Source organism: Staurois parvus, unplaced genomic scaffold, assembly GCF_062004578.1.
Source record: "Staurois parvus isolate SC_StPar_1 unplaced genomic scaffold, SC_StPar_1.0 ptg000409l, whole genome shotgun sequence".
In the NCBI taxonomy this organism is placed as follows: Eukaryota; Metazoa; Chordata; class Amphibia; order Anura; family Ranidae; genus Staurois; species Staurois parvus.
The window spans coordinates 2,838,085-2,856,129 of record NW_028318205.1 but is presented as its reverse complement, the minus strand read 5'-3'; the positions used below and the strand labels follow the sequence as shown (position 1 = coordinate 2,856,129).

Sequence of the window (18,045 nt, the reverse complement as noted above, 5' to 3'; positions counted from 1 at the left end):
GAGGAGATCGTGGGATATGTGAATGAAGGAAACAGATTGCATGAATGAAGAGAGGCAGCAGGTGGGGATTTTAACTCATTTGATTGGGATTGTTTTTTAACCCTTTTCCCCCACCCCTCCTCTCCTTTACATCTTATCTGCACTCTGTAGTAACCTACTGTATATAGTATATTAACTCTTTCACTTCCTGCACATCAACCCCTAATCTCCATCCTCCTGCTGTATGTTGTCTGTACTTTAACCCCTTTGCCTCATCTTCCCTGTGTATGACGTGTGCATTACTTCAGTGCTGTATGTGGTGCACCATCTCCAAGCTCCGTGTGTTAACCACTACAATACCAGCATATTTCTTCATTTACCTAGAGTGGGAAAAAATAAGATCACCTTGGAGTGTCTACTTTCAAAAAATAAGAGTCAATTTGGGGGGGTTTTATACTGCCGCCTGATTGCTTCTGCACACCTTCGGTAACATATCCCGGGCTCTGCTTGCTCACCTGCAGGCCAAAGAGACGGGTACCATCCAGTAGAGGAGAGAGCAGAACTTCTTGTTATTGACCCTGTAAAACATCACTTCCAGGTCCCCATGTCAGTGTCCCCAGGCCAGTATGATTCAGTGGAGCACAGGGGGAGGCAACCAATGTCTTAGTGGCTCGTTAAAGAGAACCTGTCACCAAAAAGAACTTGAGAACCTGTCATTTTTTGTCCCCTATGTGATGAAAAAAAAATTGTTAAAAATATGTTTTTATTAATTGTAAAAAAATTAAAGTTACACCTAAGCACACAAAATCCCCCCCCCCCCATTTTTTGAGGCTCCCCCACCCTCACATATTTGCTTCCACAAATGTAAACACATGTGTTGTGTGCCTGCGCATAAAAACCTTGATTGCAATAAACGAGTTACATATCGCCATGCATGCCAGAGTGAGAGAAATATTTCTAGCACCAAACATTAAATTGATGACCTATAGGGGGCTTTTAAAGCGTCATCTATGGAAACTATAGGGCACTGAATTTTGTTGCCATTTTATAGGTGCAAAAAACTGGGTCACTTATTGCATTTGTGTGCTCTCAAATTACCTTAAATGTATTTTTTACCGAAATTTTGAATTTCCTACACCTTTGCAGTAATATTGTGTGATGTAAAAAAAAATGCAACTACCACTATTTTATTCTCTAGGGTGTCAGCTTTCAGAAAATGTATAATGCTTTGGGTGTTATTCAATCTTCAAGCCTAAAATAATTTTTAAAGGTGTGCAAAAAAAAGCAAAAACGGATCTGGCAGCGAAAAGGTTAAAGTATTGTCCAGACCTGCTACAGTACCTAAATGGAATCCCAAATGTTCTAAACGGGTTTCTTTTGTGCCTATACTTTATAATATGTACAATCTTTCCCAACCCAAAACCATATTCCCAGTTAAAATTGTATTCATTCGAGAAAAATTTACCATCCTGCTCCTTGGTAGTTTCTCATCTCTATGGTCAAAATCAAACATTGAATAGATTGCACTACTAATGTTTTGAAAATTAAAATTTTCAAACAAAATTCTACTAGTGTATGGCCAGTTTAACTGTATGGGGCAACATGATATTTTTTTGCAACCAGTCTGAGGTTCCGATCTTTCATTTAAATACAATCTTTTGTAACCCAAGGACTTTGTATAGGGGTCCCTTTACTACTCAAGCAGCCATCTAGTATGCGTATGGAAGCAAAGGGTTATTGCCTTGTGTACATCATCAAGCCTTTGTGCACTGCCTTATCATATCAAGCTGAATGTTTACTGATGCAGGCTTTCACAAGAAAAAAAAAAAGGCAAGCCTAACCTGTGACTGGAACGCTGTGTCTGCCTTGTGATCAGCCTCCTCCCCTGGCCCCCTTGCTGTGGGTGCATTGGACGCATGCTTCTTGTGGGTTTGATTTTTGATGCTGCACTTACATAACAAGCAATGGGTGTCATTTTTCAAATTATAGTGACCACTCACACCCAGGAGACTTGTCCTCAGATGCTACTGTATGGTTGGCTGCGAGAAAAACCTATCCTCTGTCTCCTGGAGATGGGGGGAAAAAAAATGTATGCATCCTATCATCTCAACCCCCACCTTTCCAGACAGCACAAGCGATTGCTATTCTCTGCTCGGCAGAACATTCGATGCAGCGCCCAATCAGCAGCTACAGACGTCAGGACGTCGCTTTTTTTTTCTTTTCTTTTTTTTCTTCGTCTTCTACTGTCTTCCTGCATAACCGACTGCAGTTGCTTACAGAGTGCAGCCTCCATTAGAAGAGCTCTATTGATTTCTGAATCGCACTGCAGCAGCAGCAGACAGGCAGGGAGACAGGAGGACCTGACAGCAGTAAGGAGCAGAGGGGCGACATATTTTAATCCGTGCCTCTCCAGCCTCCCCCATCATTAGAAAATGATATATAAATTCTATATAGAGGGGGTGATAGGAAGACACACTAATTGCCGAGGGAGGATAAAACACAGACAAGCCAGCCAAGGGCTCAGACACTATATGGTGACACAGGGGACTGTCCTGCTGCTCTACTGAACAGCCCTGTGTCTGCCGCTACTGCTTCTTCTATTTTCATTTTTTTTTTCCTAAACAAAGAAGAATAGGAAGTCATCTAGAAGGACATGTTTGGCAGGACGTAGTTTTATTTTGCTACCCTAGAATGGATTTCTATTGACATTATTCTTTGTTGATGATAAGTAGAAGTTTAATTTTGCTGGTGTAATGCATTGTATAGATACAATAGATATTAAATATGCAGCTGTGAACTAAGATAGATAGATAGATAGATAGATATTAAAGAGACAGATGGGTAGATAGGCAAATGTGAAATAGATAGACAGATATTAAATAGGTAGGTAGGTAGATAGGTAAATGGGACCTAGATAGATAGATAGATAGATAGATAGATAGATAGATAGATAGATAGATATTAAACATATGGATTGATAGGAAAATGTGAACTAGATAGACAGATATTAAATAGGTAAGTGGGTAGATAGGTAAATTGGAAATAGAGGGATATGAAAAAACTGGATGGGTAGATAGGCAGATATAGATAGATAGATAGATAGATAGATAGATAGATAGATAGATAGATAGATAGATGAATAGATAGATAGATAGATAGATAGATAGATAGATAGATAGATAGATAGATAGATAGATAGATAGACAATATTAATGGAAAATCTTGTTTGTAGAGTCCTATTCATAGTAGTGATTGGCTGCTACACACTTTTAATATTCAAAAAATTTAGACTTTGCATTATTATCATAGTTAGGTTCAATTTTGGGAGCAGACTTTTTTTCAGGTTTCCTTTACGAACACATACTATTATTTGGTTTAACTTAAGGTATGCACATTATTAAGTTACATTTTGGGAGCATGCATTATCATTTGGTTTATTGTAGGAACATACACATACATATTGTACTCCTGTGTATGTATACATATACTTGAACCAAGACATACAAATATAGTCTATCCATCTATTGCTATATTGATCAATTATCTCTATCTATCTATCTATCTATCTATCTATCTATCTATCTATCTATCTATCTATCTATCTCTCTATCAATATACATTTTATTTATTATAATAATAATATTATTATTATTTATTTACATATATATATATATATATATATATATATATATATTTATTAAAGAAAAAATAAAAAATATATATATTTGCATACACACAGCAAAGGTGGATAAGCACCCATGTAGTTATTATAACACATATGCATATGGCAGATTATAACATGTGCATACGCATATCATCCACACTTACAGGCATGCGGTGCTTTTTCTACTGTGATCTCTCTGTGATTTTTTTTTCCCACAATCCTGGGGAAACAGCTTTGGGGACTGCAGCTTAGAGCAGAAAATGTCTAGGCATAAAGCCATTATTAGCAAAAGCTATATTGAGCATGCTTGCCAGACAGGCAGAAAGGCTGAACCCGAGGTCCGCCCAGACATGTGCCCTGCCATTTTCATTTTAATCAGTCTGCTCAGGATGGCTGCTGATTCATTTTGCAGGACAGCCCCCTGGGAGCCTAGGTGGGAGCTGCTCCTGCCTCACTGCAGTATTCCACATCACAGAGACTGGAAGCAGGTTGACACGGGAAGGATAGGCAGCCCAGTCAATGAGCACATCAGACTGCAGACCCAGAGCTTCACAATATCATTACATGGGATAACCCTTTCATTACCACGAGGCAACCAGACGCAGAGGATTCCACTGTCTGCTGCATCCCTCTTGTGATATCCAAGCTTGCCAATCAAATTAGATATCTCATAGAGAAATAATAACCACACTGAACACAATGTAATCAAAATGTTTTTTTTTTTGGATTACAATATTTTGTGTATCTAGATTATTATGCATCCCAACATGTACAGCAGCCACATATTATAAGCTCCCTACCTTTTAATATATACAGAGAAGCAGATAATCTTATTCAAAAAGTCAGAGCAACGACTATTTGCTATGTGCAGTAACCCATGGCAATTTCAGTTTCTATTACGACAGATCAGTGGTTGCTATGGGTTGCCACACTCCAGATTTTGTGCATCACTCGTCTCTTCATTGACCGAGCTCCTTCCATTTCCCAGTATTTCCTTATCTACCTTGAAACACAGAGGGTTAAAAATAATCCCAGCAGCGCCTTCCTCTTAGAGCCCCAAGGTGAAAATATATCACGTCTAAGTGTAGACTTAACAAATAACGGGTTGGGGTGGTATACCTGATTTAGCAGGAGACTTTGATTCGTGGGATTGACAACCTTATTATGCAGCCAGCTTATTATTGATATTATTCTGCACTCGGTTGCTATGGCCACCTTGCGAGAGACATTCAATTTTCTCTCTTCCATCATCATTATCTATGAGGCCATCTGTTGTGGAAAATGAATTCAGGCTCATTTGCATGACTGATAAGCAATTTTTTTTTTATCTATTTAACAGAAGGTCATATGCCGGGGATTTAGAGCTGGTGAAAAAAAATGTGAAAAAAGCCTATAGAGAGCATGAGTGGGAGTGCGTGCATTAGAGGATGTGTGTGCAACTGAAGCAGATCCCTGAGGCCTGCTAGCCTATCGTACTGCATTTGTCATTCCTGCCAGGGCGACATTTTTCCCCCTAAGCTTCTACACACTAAAGAGAGAGTGAAAGAGAGAGAGAGCAAGAGAGACACACACACTAAAAGAGGACGAGACAGAGATTTCCCCTGTTGTCTTCTGGAGGGTCTTTTTCCTCTTCTTACATGGAATATGGGCTCCTAATACAGATATTGGTGGAGGAAGCACACTAGTGTTCTTATGGTATGCTCATTCTTACTATTGTTTATCTCCTTTAGCTAGAAGCAAACGTGTTAGATGACGCTTGGTACAGAACTCGTGACATGGCTAACTTTGATATCATAATTCACTCTTGTTGATCCATGCTGTTGTGTATGCGTGCATGCCTTTCATGGTGCTTGTGTGCTTTTGAGCATTTAAACTGAACTGTAGCAGTGAAGTTTAACAGGTATTAAAGTCTTATTGATTTTTTTTTACATTTAGCATTTATTTTTCTCAGAAAGTACCAACTTCTTAATGATATGATAACAGTAGCTGTATATTAAAGGTATTATATATATCTTTTTCAGAAAGTAGCATGACAACATACTAGCTGTATAAATAGATTATAGCAGTAGTTAAATAGTTGTATATTAGTTGCAATATATATATATATATATATATATATATGCACAAAAACTATTTTATTTTATATATCTTAGGCTCTGCTGACCCACATGAAATAGTCAGTAAATGTTTACTTGTTTTCAGAAAGTAAGAGTTTAATACACTAACTTACAGACTTACAGACTAGTTTTTCTTTTTAATGTTACAGTTTCGGTTTACTTTTATTTGCTTTGTGTTATTTTATTTTTCTATACACTAATATAGAGTGAAGGTAAAGTGATGAATGATACTTGTGTGGTATCTCTTTGTATTGACCAATAGTAGCTAGGGAAAACATGTCATCTAACTTATAATGAAGACTGATGGATTCACTGACACAATCAATCTCAAAGTAGACAGGGGTTAGGTTTTTTTCCCCTAAATCTTTGCTGCTCTATACTGATTCAGGAACATCATGTCTATAGGAAATTTGATTATTATGTGATTGTCTTTCAGATTGCACAGTTTTAAAGAGTCAATTATCTGGGTTATTAGATGTGTTTATTTTATTGCTCTTTTACACTGCAGTTTTGAGTTAACTTTTTTAGTATTTTTATTTAATAAACAGACTTGATATTTAATATTTGATGTAATAACATATGTTGTTCTACAATACTGATATGGCATGATTTAAAAAAAAAAATAATAATAAAAAAAATAATATATATATATATATATATATATATATATATATTGTGTGTGTGTGTGTGTGTGTTTACCATAAGTTTTCAATTCTATGTTAAACTATTCCAGAGTGATAAGACATTGAATCTATAACCCCCTCCTACTAAAAAAAAAGAAAGAAAAAGTTAATTACCAAGCTTAGATTCTGCCTTACCACCCTGACATTTGACTGCTGCTAATTCACTGATTAATCTCATTAATGTGATTATAGTAGGATTTGGAGTTGGCTGCCATTGTTCTGTAGACAGTGCCATTCAGACGGAGACACTGCCACCTCTATCTATTTTGCTGGTATTTTTCTCGCTCCTGTCTACTTTGTTAGTCTATGCTGTGGTTGACTTTTCCCTGTTTCAGCACCAGGAGCTGTCCAGTGCTGAATGCATAGGCAGGCATACACAGCTTCAGCAGTCTGTAGGACCTTTTCTTGTTTAGAGGGTGACTGACTATAGACAATTGCTATATGTACTAGTGTAATTAGGCTCACTAAATGAAACCGTGATAAAAGAAATCAATAATAGTGTGCAATGTGTGTTAACCCATGGCAACCAGTCAGATTTCACTTACACTTGACACATCAGTGAAAGATGAATTCTGATTGGCTGGTATGGCTGATAAGGATTACTAGTAGCACACTGCTTTTTGACTTATTGAATAGGCTGAATAACTTCTCTAATAATATTTAAAATTGGCATTATGGTTGCTATCAGAATTATTTGTTGTACCAATCATGGGAGATCTTTATCTTGGTATCTACTGAAGAAGAAAATAACCCAGCTCACGGGACATGCAGGGACTTGTAGTTTGCCAGTAACTGGACATATACTTTTTAAACTATACCTAATCTATATGTTTAGCCAAATATTCTTTCGCTGATATATTTTTATTGCTTTGAGTACTCTCTCTGTTTATTTTTCCAAAGATCATGTCTTAGTGACTTCCTCCAGATCTCTATATTTTTGTAAGTGCATGCACATTTACACCTTATGCTATAACATTTTTTGTAACTTAGTAGCCCTTCATTGAAATTGCAAATCTCCACCGTTAACAAGCATGCATAGTCTATGTACCATTTTTACAATATGTCATTGTGGAAAAGGTTTACTCTTGTGTAATACAATAACCCAGCTGGAGTTACCATATATTTAATTGATTACCGTATAATTTGGTTTAATCCACAATGTTGCAAACAAAATCCAGTTAATTTATTTATTTATTTTTGGTCACATTTTATTTATTTTGTGAATATTTTTAAAACTCTCACTTTATATAACTTTTCCCCTCTTCTGCCACATTTTCCGCTGAAATGTATTATTGTTTATGTCCCTTATGTATATGTTCTTTATGTACTCCTGCCTTTAATCCACACATGTGTATCTGTGGATAATTTTAGAAGTACGTCATAAGCCCTGCAGTCACATTGTTGTCAAGTAATGGTTTGCTAGTGCATTATAATCCACAGTGTCTTGGAATCACCCTTTTGAAATGACTTATTACAAAAGAGTGAAAACCCACTTTCAGACCTTTACATAAGACTTGGAGTGTCAGTAGTGCCCCCCGCTATAACATGCTGAGTCCTGTGGTTCCTCAGCAACTGGGAGACTGTGTGACTAATGCACAGACTGACAAAACATACTGGAAATGACAGTTTCTGGATCATCATCAGTTGTCTGTTTCCAATGTACATAGCTGAGCTGAGACTTACAGTTCTTGCAGTCCTTTCACAATCATCTATAACAAATCTGCTATAGAGGATTATAAACAAAGCACCTTCTCTTTTTAGTTCATTTAATAATATAGTTGTCTTTTGTTATAACATTTGCTGGAATGTCCGTGTGCCATTTGCTGGTTACTATACTATATAAACAGATTTGAAGGTTGCCCTTGCAAAATTGTTCTTTGTTATTGCTAATGTTTATTAAGACTTGAGGGAACTTTTTTAAAAGTTGATGATTGTCCTACACCTGCCTTAAAATTGACACTTGCTCTGGGCAGGGATAATGTAGAATGCAGACGTGTTGCAGAAAGAGGAAATTTGATTTCTGTTTTTATTGCATTATTGTTTAAAATTAGGCTTCACTTATCCTCATCATGAATGTGAAACTGGAATTGCGCCTTAGTTACAGTAATATACTGTCCTGTAGCATCACAAGGCATGATCATCCACTGGCTGGCTGCAGTTGGTGGTAGCTGGAGGTCTGCAACAGCTGCAGTGCCCTATGTTGTCTAGCCACCGTATAGACTATAGAATAGTCGGCCTTGTATTCCTAGCAGCAGCAGCAGAGCGGCAAAGGTAAATATGTCTCACAGGCAGTCCTGGAAGAAGATCCTGAGCTGTTTACAATTTTGTAATTTGACGGAATGTATGCGATTGGCTAAGGAAACACAATGTGACTTAATGGCAGTCACGTTTTCAGCTTCTAGACAGATTACATAAGTTATATTAGACATCCCCCTATGCTCTTATGCCAGGAAGTCCTGATCAGCTCTCAGCTGTGTCCCCTATCATCCTGTACTGAAATAAGGCTGATAGATTAATCATACCATTTTTTTTTAAATAACCTTTGCCCCTGATTAATCATGCATTGGATATATCTGAAATTATTTGAGATAATATAACGTATGGCATATGGAATTAGTTTTCATGTAAGCTCTGAAGCACTTCTTTCCGTTAGCCTTAATACCTTCATTACATAAAGCCAGTCATATGTAAGAATCAGGGGAAAAGGGAAATAAAATAATAACAGCTCACAGCTTCAGCAGGCTATGGTGCTGAGTTCCCATCTATTACGATATATACAGTACTGCACACGCTACCCAGTCTGCTCTGGAGATTTAGGGGCCTGTGGGTACAATGTTAAAGCATACAGTACATCCCTATACTTGTCTGACTGTGCTCAGCAGCCCAATAAGCAAGAAGAGTTGGAGATCATTTGTTTAATCCAGAGGCAGAGCTGGCAAATTCTACAGCTCGGCACAGAAGTGCACCCACATGATAGGATTTGGGGAATGGACATGTCTTGCTCTTCTCTGAGGATGTCAGTGTGAGACCGGGTAAGTCAGCAATATACTACTGAATGATGCTGTTCTGCAGCAGTAATGTGGTCTCTGAGGGAGTTGGTGCTTCATGCATACTACACAGCTAAGCTTCCAAGCCCATTGCCTCGCAGACTGTCTACCGCTCTCATCACAGAGGATACAGTCAATGCTTCAGCTTCAGCCCTGCACGCACTTTGCCCATTCATTCTCAGCCTCCTCCTAGCTAGCCTTGACTTCAGGTCGCTTACTTCCTTGTCTGAAAACATCATTACTATTGTCCATGTGGCACAATAATTAGCATACAGATGAGAGGTGCTCTTGTCTTGTCTCATCAGCTGAAGGAAGAGGTGCAGAGGAAAGTTGATTGGATGAATGAAGAGGAACGGAAGGCGTTCAAACACATTACAAGAGTTTAGTTGTCATGGAACAGGTCTGTCAATTTTCCTTGGTGCATCTCTTAAGTGGGAAGTCGGGATGTCTGCTTCTAGAATGATTGCTTATCCCATCACGGCCTACTAAAAAAAAAAAAGTGTCCGATTTTGGACTTTGTTGCCTAATTCATTGACCTTCCTTTTCCTTTCAGCATCAGGTAAATACAGCAAATTGAGGGAAGTGACTTTCACTTCTAATTAAACCCAGGCTTTGTTAAAAGGTATGCATGTTGCTCTGCTACTGTAAGTTGCATGTATCTTAACTTCCAGCTTATTGATATATTGCAGTTGTTCCTTCAAGCTTGTACGGACAGAAACTACTCTACCTAGTAGTAGCAAAGTCTACCAGAGCTAAAATTAGCTAGCAATGGCTGCTTTTTTTTGTCTAGACAATAGAACTTGCCTGGCATTTTTTTGCCATTGTAAATAGCTGAAAATTGACAGTCATTTAATCATCGCAGGCTAATTAAGGTAGATTTTACACAGTCTTCTGTTCTGCAGTGATAAAGGAGCAAAAAAAGTGGAATTTGTTTTTCTTCGGCATGGTCGGTGTTGTCTGCATGCTGTTTGTGTATAGGCTTGCTAATTATAGAGCTAGCTATGAACTATTTTATAGTCTGATGCTATAAGGACTTGCATTTCATGTTGGAGTTAAGGTAGCCTGTTTTGTATCACACAGTAGTCTTCCCATGCAGACGTCTTCACACTGATTGACCTAATTTAAAAGTCCTGCATGTTTCAGAGAAGGAAGTGCCTGACAGCTAACTTGCTTCATACAGTCATAGACAGATACATATATATGGGGACAGGAAGACATGCATGTATATGTGTGTACAGATCTGTAGATGGATGCTGCTTATATTTTACTTTTTTGATTTTGCACTAAAAGCCACTTTATGTGGTTTCTCATGACATTTCCCATATCCAGACAGCATGCAACATACTAAAACACAAGTGAAATTGTATGAAGTGTACTTTTCCAGCTTTAATGCTATTTCTCTTAACCTATTGTTTCTCAGTCTAAACCACATATAAGTAGAGTCGGTACTGTTGTAAAAGCTGGCTAATCTATAGTAAACAACTACAGTTCATTTTCTCAGTTTTACTAAGGATATACGGTTACAACTGTTACTTTATAGCTTGTTCTTGCATTAGTTTTTGTATGCATAGTTTGTTAGTACTACAGTTACTGTATAATAATTTCATAAAATTGGTGCAAAGTGCAGTGAAGTGCAAAAACCCAAACAATCAATCACAGATGACCTTTTATTAGTTTAAATACACTATACTGAGAAAAGCTGGTATCTTGTTGCTCTGGGTTATAGCTTGGTCTATGCACCATATTACCAAGTAAACCCCATTGACTGTTGTAGATGATGGCCATTACAGTATGTAAGGAAGTTCCCCATCAGAATAATAGAAGAAACATCATTATATAAGTAACAAAGGACAGAAACAAAAGCAGTCACTTCAATAAAGTACAGTTCCAGTGTTAATTACAGCTAAGATATAACTTGTTGGTTTGCATTTCATTTGGGATATGTTTGCTTCTGCTGGTTGTTTACTGTGTACAAAACAGACTCCGTTCATCTTTGCATGTTGGAACCTCAACTTCAGTCTAGATGTGGGTGATATGTGCCATGACGCTGCCATGGACTAGCTGGCTATTTCATAAAGTATTCAAAGTCCATGTGTTTTTGTGGCAGGCTATTTATCATTAAACTTTGGGGAGGCTGCTGGTTCTTTTTGGCATTGCAGCATCCATAGATTAAAATTCCACACAGACTTCTGAACACTGCAGTTCCTCTCCAGCTCATGCTGTCTGCTCACTGCTTGCCTATGGTCATTTCTAAAGGAAAACCCATGACATCTACAAACCTAGGAGCCTCTGTGTTGGCATTATATTGAACCTGGGATGGTGCTATTGTCACAGTTGGTCATAGTTTGGTGTTTGCTGCATTCCAGCACCTTTCTGGTGTAAGAGGGCTTTCTGTTCATTCTGCTGTGGACAAATTCAGTTTAAATTAGTTCAGACACTGAATTCTTGAAGTATAACAAAGAGGCTGCATATAGGTTATATATTCCAGTTCATCATTCAGCAGATCATATCTTTTTGTGTCTTTTTTTTTTTCATTCTGTTGAATAGAATCTATTCCCAGCTTCTACAATGATGCCAGCTAACCTGGTTTCAGAAATAATCAGGGCTGCAGGCAACCCATGGAGAGCTATTTAAATCGAAAGTCTGCCATGGTAGACTGTGAGCAGGGACTGAAATCAATGCTGTGTCTTCCAATAGAGCCTTTGCTGCGTTGAAATTCCCACCTGCTTTATGCATCTGGGCAATTGGCTACTGTTGAAGACACGCAGTGATTCTCCTGGATGCAGCTTTGTCTGCAGCACATTGCAAGGCGTTTTGTTGACTTGTAACCCTAAAACAAGGATAAAGTTCATGTTCTGTTAAGAGCAATACATCAAGCCCTGATTTTGAAGTGCCAGAGTTTTAATTTTGCAGTGATTTTCAGGCAGAGCTAAAACTGCAACAATTTGTTCTTAGAATTCTGAGCTGCTAATATTTGTTAACCCATTGGCAGCTGAATTTGTTAGAATCAATGGTCTGTTTTGCCTGTTAGCACAAGGCACCCCGGAGGATCTAGCAGTATGCTTATAGTTTGGTTTCAGTTGGAGGAGAGAAGAGAAAACAGCTTGCTCAGCGTCTGACTGTGTTATTGAGCTCTCTGGCTTGTGCTTTAAGATTTATGTCACTCATATCTGAACAATGGGAAGTGGACTTCTTGTGTGCTCTGGAATACCCAGGGAACTGCTGTCTATATATATATATATATATATATATATATATATATATATATATTTATATATCATTTTTTTTAACTTGTATAAAGCATGAAATAAAAAGATCATAAGTACTGAAAGATCAATACAAAAGCGATGGGCAGCAGAATGCCTGAGGCTATGGCTATAAATGACCACAGGACATCTGCAGTTAAATATATGAGGCAGTACCTTTGGACATCATATACAATTTTTTTAAACTTTTTGTTTTTTTAATTTTGATTTTGTCTAGTTACCTGTGGACAGGCTCAAAAACAATATGCTGAAATAATGGAGCAACAGGGGTCCAGAGGGGAATCACAAGCCTCTCTGTTACTCAAATAACACACAGGGGGTTATTTACTAAAACTAGAGAGTGAAAAATCTGGTGTAGCTCTGCTTAGAAACCAATCAGCTTCTATGTTGTATTGCTAAAGCGTAATTGAACAAGCTGAAGTTAGAAGGTGATTGGCTACCATGCACAGTTGCACCAGAGTCCGAGTGCTCCAGCTTTGGTAAATCTCCTACACTGGCATCTAATTTGTTGTTCCTGGTATTTTACCCATCTTGGGAGCCCCTCCAGTTACAACAGTACTTTGCTGCATTCATGTCTGCTTTGTCTTTCCTTTTGCTCACACAATGTCCAATATTATACAATCTAGAGGGTAGGAGCAAGTGATACAAAAGAATAACTGTGTGGGGATGAGCTGATGAAAAAATAAAAGTTCAATTGTTAGACAGAGTAGGGATAGGCTTCCCTGAAGAGATGAGTTTTCAGGGATCCCCTAAATGTAGACAGAGTAGGAGGTAGCCAGATAGATTGGAGTAAGGAGTTCCAGAGAATGGGAGAGGCTCTGGAGAATTTTCTCTGCAGCCTTTTGCTTGGAGGACTGTAGAGGGTAGTGATAAAGCAGACAGATACATTTTGATTGCTTCCTGGTTATAACATTTGTGAAAATGTTCTCAAAATCCACCCCCCTCCAAAAAAAAAAAAAAGAAGAAGAAGCCATGGAAAAAAAGAAGAAGCCATGAAGCCTCCTGTTATAGAATGAGGATGTTCTGTCCCTATCTCCCAACTGGCTGTTGGTGGTGTCACCCAGTTGAACAGGCTTTAATTGTGGACTACAAGGGGGTTACTTACTAAAACTGGAAAGTTCACAATCTGGTGTAGCTCTGCATAGAAACCAATCAACTTCCAGGATTTATTGTCAAAGTTTAACTGAACAAGCTGGAGTTAGAAACTGATTGGCTACCATGCACAGCTGCACCAGATTCTGAGTGCTCCAGGTTTGGTAAATCCACCCCCAAGTGTCCATTTCAACACACATTAGGCTGGAATGTTCCACTATTAACAATATCAGGAAACCAGTCCTGAGAAATGCTATGTAGCCATTGCTGGCATGTATGTAGACTAGAAGTTGTAACAGGAGATTAGAAGCACTAGAATGCAACAAAGTATAAGAAAATGTAAAAACAGTTATTTAAAAAAAAAAGCAATTATTTATGAAACACAGTGTACAGAGCAAACTAATGTTATTAAGTTAGGGCAGTCTTCTTCAACCTCTTTACCCCAGAAGAACCCCTATAATAATTTTTAGCTCTTGGGGAACCCTTACTAAAACCATTGGGAGTCTGGAGGAATCCCAGGCTTCCACAGAACCATAGTTGAAAAATTGCTGAGTTAGGATTTACATTTACTTAAAGCAATATGGCACCCAGCATCCCCATGCTGGAAGACCACCTTGCTGATAACTGGGTTTTGCCAATATTTTAGAAAACATTTATTATATTCTTACACCTGGTATAACATTATGGCTTAATAATGAACAATGGACCCTTGCACACCTGTATGTTCTCTCCATGATTGGGAGTGTTTATTTGTGGCGTTCTTTTGCCCACAGTACAAAACTTTATTGGTAGGTCATCAAGATTCTACCTAAACTGGTGCTTAAATGTATATCAGTGCAACCATAGTTGAGATCTAATGCTGGTAATACATGTAACAATATGATCTGATAAAAAAATCATTTCAATTAAAAACGTATCTTTCTGAATTAATTTACACTAATTGGATGATGTGATCAATATATGATCTGTTTTGTTGATAGACTATGATCAGCACTGAGAATAAATTCAATCAAATTTGACAAAATTAATCTTTGTTAACTTTCTTGTTTCCCAAATGATCTTTTTCAGGCAAAACATCATTTGAGATAATCAATTCATTGTTGATCATTATATATTTTCTGTAGGGAGAATATGTCAGTGTAGAGTGGACCAGATTGGTAGAATGGAGAAATTATATTATATACAAGAAGATAGGTTGGAGACATATTATGCAAAATGGAATAAATGGGAAGAGTTTAGATCGAAGGTGAATAGATGAAGAAGGGTTTCTCTTTTTTATGCCCCTTTGAAATAAGAACACTTTTTGGATCTCTTTTTTTTTTTTCTCTTAGAGTGGAAGACGAAGAGAGGTGCAGGATGGAGGGAGGGAGGGAGGGGGGGGGGGAAGGGTGATTTTGCTAGCGGGGGGGATGGGAGAAACAAGGAAATATGGGAAATGATTGTTATATGTCTTGTTTTTAAGAGAATGTAAAGAATTTGTCCTGTGGTTTTTATCTTTCCTAATACTTTGAAAACTAATAAATATTTAAATTAAAAAAAAAAAAAGAATATGTCAGTGCTATATAAAAAAAATTATTTGTTGATAGATGCAACAGGGTAGATGTTTTACTGATATTAGGCCTTTCTTATATTTATATAACATATAAGAGCATTTGTCTTAAAAAACAAAGACTTTGTGGTAATGTATCCGTCTTGGGAGCCCCTTCAGTTACAACGGTACTTTGCTGCATTAATGTCTGCTTTGTCTTCCCTTCTGCTCACACAATGTACAATATATCAGCTTCTAGTCCTAAATCAGTCTCCACCTGGGACATGCAGCTAGGCATGCTGTAGTTTACAATGGCAAACAGAAGTTTGTTGCAGTTGTACGAGTACTTCGGATTTGTGCACAGGGTTGAATTTCTATCTTTGGAGACTATAGGTACACAGGCTTTGGCATACAATGGTTATAAAGCCTAAACATCCTTGCATTAAAGTAAAAAAATGTTTAGGTAGCATTATTCCCCCTTACTCCCTTATACTTCCCTGAGCCCTCATTTGATCCAACGCTGTGCACATCTGCAGTGGATCTCTCACCTCACTTCCTGGTCTCTCACCTCACTTCCTGCTGCTGTCAATCAGATCCAGTAATAGTGGAGTGGGGGGTGCTCCTGAGCCCTGCTGTCTGTGTCTATAGATGCAGGCAGAGGAGCTCAGGAGTGAGCCCACACGAGTGCCTCCATTGAAAGAGGCTTCCTATGGGCACACTTATTGGAGTGGAGGAGCCAGAAGGACCAGCAGGAGACCCAAGAAAAGGAAGTTCAGGGCTGCTCTGTGCAATTCCATTGCACAGAGCAGGTAAGTATAAACCAGTTTTTTATTGTGTAAATAAAATTGCACTTACAATCACTTTAAAGTGAAGGCATATATTTTTCATTTTTTTTAAAATAACTAACATGTCATACTTGCCTGCTTTGTGCAATGGTTTTGCACATTGCAGCCCCGAACCTCCTCTTCTGGAGTCCCCTGCTGGCACTCTTGGTTCTTCCCCCCTGCTGAGTGCTCCCATAGCAAGCCACTTGCTCTGGGGTCACTCATGCGTGCTGGCTCCCGAACCAGCTCTGTGCGACCACTGACGCAAAGAGCATGGCTTGGCCCCATTCCCTCTCTGTCCTCTCCAACTGTGATTGACAGCAGCAAAAGCCTCATTGCCTCTGTTCAATGAAGAGAGAGAGAGCCGAGAGTGCTGTTGCTGTTGTGCACATTGCTGGATTGACATCAGGCTCAGGTAGGCATTTTGGGGAGTTGTTTGGGGGGGGGGGGCCTGTATGCAGAGGTGTTTTTAGAATTCATTAAGGTAAAAAACCTTTTGTCTTTCAAACCACCTTAAGTACCTTTTCTTGTTTTAATAAAGGTTTTGTCCCTAGAGAAAAAACGTTTCATATTTTTGCAGACCTTTTTAATTTAAAAGAGAACAATGTGGAAATAGACATTTGCTGCAATCTGAATCTGCACTCTTTGGTTGTTTTTATTATAGTGCAGCCTAATAAATAGCTGTTTGTGCTGTTATTCACTTGTAAATTCTCTCTCAGAACAGAAGTGTCACCCCAGTGTCAGAGGCTTCCATTCATGGAGGTTGACTGGTTTCCTGTCTACATTTGGTAGAGATAAATGACACTGTCTGGGCTGCTGGGAATGTCAATTAACAAATCTTGCTGTTTTCTTTTATACCTTGTGATTTTGCATTACTGCACCTTCTCATATGTAATCCTTGAATCATTTAACACATTAAAACTATGCAAACAATGTGGCTGACAATCTTACACCAATAGCTCAATAACAGAAAGACACTGATTGCACTGAGCGCTCTATGTAGTGGCTGATCTAAATTTAATTCAATAATAAAGTTATGAAAGCGTAAGCATGTAAACAAGTAGAAGTAAAAATTATACTGTATATACTTTCCCTTTAAAAAGAACACCAGGAGTGCCACCTTTCAGCCAGTCAGTTGTTGGTGAAATCCCCAAAGTGTTCCTTAAACTATGGGTCAGGTCCCAAAATTGGATTGGAGAGGTGTTTGTGATGGGTTGCCATATGAATGTATAGTAAACATAGCCTAGTTCATTCAAGTGTGAAATCAATGAAGAGTGAGATAGCACACTTTATCTATATTTCAAAACCCACCTGCCTTAATATAAGATGTTGCCTATAAAGTGTTCACATATCAGAGAGTGTTAATTTCTATTGGATTAAAATATATTACATTTTCCCACCCATGACACCATCACCTCTTTCAAAACCTGTGAAATAATAAGCTATTATGACTGACAGCACATAAATGTATGGAGGATTAGAGTGAACTGCACAGACACAGTAGTTAGGAGAAGAGATCCTGATGATGGTTGTCAAAAATATGCTTAAAAAAAAAGAAAATTTAAGGAAGAATTTCGACCAAGGCTTATAGAAATCGTGAAGAGCATCCACAAGATAGCATACGCTTCATTGTTGTATGGATTGGAGAATATCTTGGTAATAATTTTCTTAGTATGGTAACAATAAAAATTTTCTTATTTGGGTCCCCTGAATATAAAGTTTAAGCACCACTGCCATAGACATCTATAAGGCTGATGTTTAACCACTTGCCCTCCAGAGGATTAACCCCCTTTCGGGACCAGGCCAATTTTTGTGTTAAGGCACTGCGCTAATTTAACTGACAAT

General features: G+C 38.2%; 1 protein-coding gene and 1 long non-coding RNA gene across 20 annotated transcripts in view; one reads left to right on the top strand and one right to left on the bottom strand.

The window, feature by feature from the left end:
• Window positions 1-2,040, bottom strand: part of LOC149455043 (uncharacterized) — a 63,695-nt gene extending 61,655 nt beyond the window's left edge. For both annotated transcript variants that reach the window (XR_016314120.1, XR_016314119.1), the window contains exon 1: window positions 1,821-2,040. This is a non-coding gene — a long non-coding RNA (uncharacterized LOC149455043). The remainder of the gene's footprint in view (window positions 1-1,820) is intronic.
• Window positions 2,041-5,075: 3,035 nt separating this feature from the next.
• Window positions 5,076-18,045, top strand: part of MYT1L (myelin transcription factor 1 like) — a 664,471-nt gene continuing 651,501 nt past the window's right edge. For 8 of the 18 annotated variants that reach the window (XM_089686716.1, XM_089686730.1, XM_089686727.1 and 5 more), the window contains exon 1: window positions 9,516-9,890. The gene's annotated coding sequence lies outside the window, so the exon portion shown is untranslated. Of the gene's footprint in view, window positions 5,339-9,279; window positions 9,476-9,515; window positions 9,891-9,915; window positions 10,050-18,045 lie in introns of those variants that run through there. The other 10 variants (XM_089686718.1, XM_089686728.1, XM_089686724.1 and 7 more) reach the window with 6 other exon arrangements.